Source organism: Nothoprocta perdicaria, unplaced genomic scaffold (assembly GCF_003342845.1).
Source record: "Nothoprocta perdicaria isolate Ctin4 unplaced genomic scaffold, notPer1 scaffold_23, whole genome shotgun sequence".
Taxonomy (NCBI): Eukaryota; Metazoa; Chordata; class Aves; order Tinamiformes; family Tinamidae; genus Nothoprocta; species Nothoprocta perdicaria.
The window spans coordinates 948,402-950,805 of record NW_020455455.1 but is presented as its reverse complement, the minus strand read 5'-3'; the positions used below and the strand labels follow the sequence as shown (position 1 = coordinate 950,805).

At 38.6% G+C, this 2,404-nt stretch overlaps 1 long non-coding RNA gene across 1 annotated transcript; it reads right to left on the bottom strand.

The window, feature by feature from the left end:
• Window positions 1-288: 288 nt before the first annotated feature.
• LOC112947336 lies at window positions 289-842 on the bottom strand. The gene is made up of 2 exons (XR_003249391.1): window positions 812-842; window positions 289-429 (listed from the first exon to the last, which is right to left on the bottom strand). It is a non-coding gene; the product is annotated as an uncharacterized LOC112947336 (long non-coding RNA).
• Between the last annotated feature and the right edge of the window lie 1,562 nt (window positions 843-2,404).

The window sequence follows — 2,404 nt, the reverse complement described above, 5'->3', positions numbered from 1 at the left end:
TACAGCAAAACTCATTACCTGTGGAGTCAGTCCTAATGTGCCGGGGCTATACATGCTGTTCAGTATTTTATCTCCAGTCACACCAGATCTGTGGGCCCTCAAGAAAATGCCTCTGCTTGCCATTAAACTTCTCATACTTCTCATACTTGCATGCTATATATTTAGGTAGAAGGAAATGGCACTATATTTAGGGAAAAAAAATCTGTTCTTTCTTAAACCTTTGGAAAAAATCTCAGCAAAAACCAAGGACATTGAGAATGGACGTGGTTCAGTGCATGCACACGGGTCGGCTCGGCGTTGGGTTCAAAGGCAGCCACGATGCTGGTGCTCAGCACAGCATGCCTGGGAACAGGCCCTTGCTGGCAAGTCCCATTCCTTTGTTCAGTCGCTTCCAGCTCAAAGGAAATCTGGGGGACTGAGAATGCAACACTGAAAAACAAGCAATGAACTTTAATTACACACTCATCACTGTACTTCATAAATGTCAAAAAGACACTGTCAAATTAAAAACACATTTAAAATACAATTTTGCTATTGATATTCTTTGTTTTAAAAGCCCCCYCAAAAATTTAAGACATATTTACTTTTCTCTGTCAATAGTATTTATTCATTGTTAAGGGTTTATATACTTAATTCATTGTGAATAGCAAAACAAGCTGGTTTTTCCTTGCTCTTTTTTACAGTTTTCTGTTTATTAGGAGTAAAGAGTAAAATACTTTTTCATTTATAAAGCTTTTTAACTTTTAAGCTTTAAAACTTCTTTAAGGGAAAACTTGTCTATTTATACTGGGCTTTGTCTATCTGTCTGTACCTCTGTCCAAAGGGAGACCGAAAGATTCAGAAATTGTATTTTCAACTTGCATGACGTGATTGCCACAGGACAATTTCCATGTTCCAGAAGGCTCTGATYGTCAGAAGAGAAGGGATCATACAGCAAAATATGAAAGAAAAATAAATGTCCATGTTAATTTCGGTTCTTCAAATAGGTGGTTGATAAACAACCAAAACAGACTAGATAACAAAATCTTTCTACAATTATTAAAACCTTTACTAAAGAAACTCAATTTTCTCAACTTAAATTCAAGATCTACCTGATCTTACCCGTGACATAGCACATGTGCAGACTACACCTAAGAAAAGCAGGAAGCAATCCTTTCCCATTTGTGTTGCTTGCAGATGATTATAGTAAAATATGCTCCCAGTCTAMTTCCAGTCAAAATGACAGAATGTTTTTTTGATTTGATGACACTAGGAGACACTAAGTGATATTAACTGGGGGATTTTGTTTTCCTAGGATGGAACCAAGGCAATTTTGGCATAGTTTGATATGGGGAAGTTTTAAAAGAAGGCTCCTGATTTAATCACTCTTGGAACTGATTTTCTCCTACCCTTTCCATGATCCCTCTCTGCTACCAACTCAGTGAAATGATTGTTCAGCAGAGCAAGCTATTTGTGGCTCCCAAAGTATAAGCAATATATACATCTGGATGTTTCCTAACTGTGTTTATTAAAGATTCCATATACTTGCCCCAGGCACAAGATTGGATAATTCTGCTGACAAACTGTGCATGCTGCTCTAAGGGCAGCACTCCCTGCTATCCACTGTTGATGGCTGCAAATCTGTCCTGGCATCATCAGAGTCTTCAGGTGGACTTCATCAGCTGTAGTCATCTTATCAGCTAGGCACAGCCTCTTCTAATGGCTTGATAAATATTCTGGCATCCCAGCATCACTGTCAAAAGATTTAAATCATGTCCACTACTTATGGCTGCAATTACTACAGTGTTATAGCCAATGACTCTTTCACTTATCTCTGTATCCGGAGATATTGAATAGCTCTTTTTATGTCTCCACTCCTGCTAACTGAAAGCAGAATTTGTACAGAAATGTCCTCCACCTGGATGGGAACAAAAATTGCCCATGTGAAATTTGAAGAACAGATTTAGTCCATGTGAGAAATGAATTCCCACAGTCCCACTCCTACTTTGCTAATGTAAACCTGTACTGCACCTGGGCTCTGACACAAGAACACCTTAAGTCCAAGTCTCATATGGCCACCCTGCACTTGGAAAAACCCTCAAAGCTGAAGTGGGTGATTTGTTTTATTATTTTTTCAGTCTCTACATCTCAAGCTAGTAAAACGTATATCATATATATTTTGGTTTCAGCTGGAGGAATATGATGCTAGCCTACTGATTTTCACTCTTTCTCATGGTAAACCTCCATCTTCAATTCCCTTTCCATTCCTCTGAGCTCTAGCTAAGAGGTCCTTCTCCACTCAGTTGCAATGCAGGGACAAAATATGGTCATAGTGCTTCTTTGAGATTAAATGTTCCAATACTAAACCAGGAAGAAGTATAAGGCACCAAATAAGGTTGGTTTTATTGCCAACTGGTGACATTCA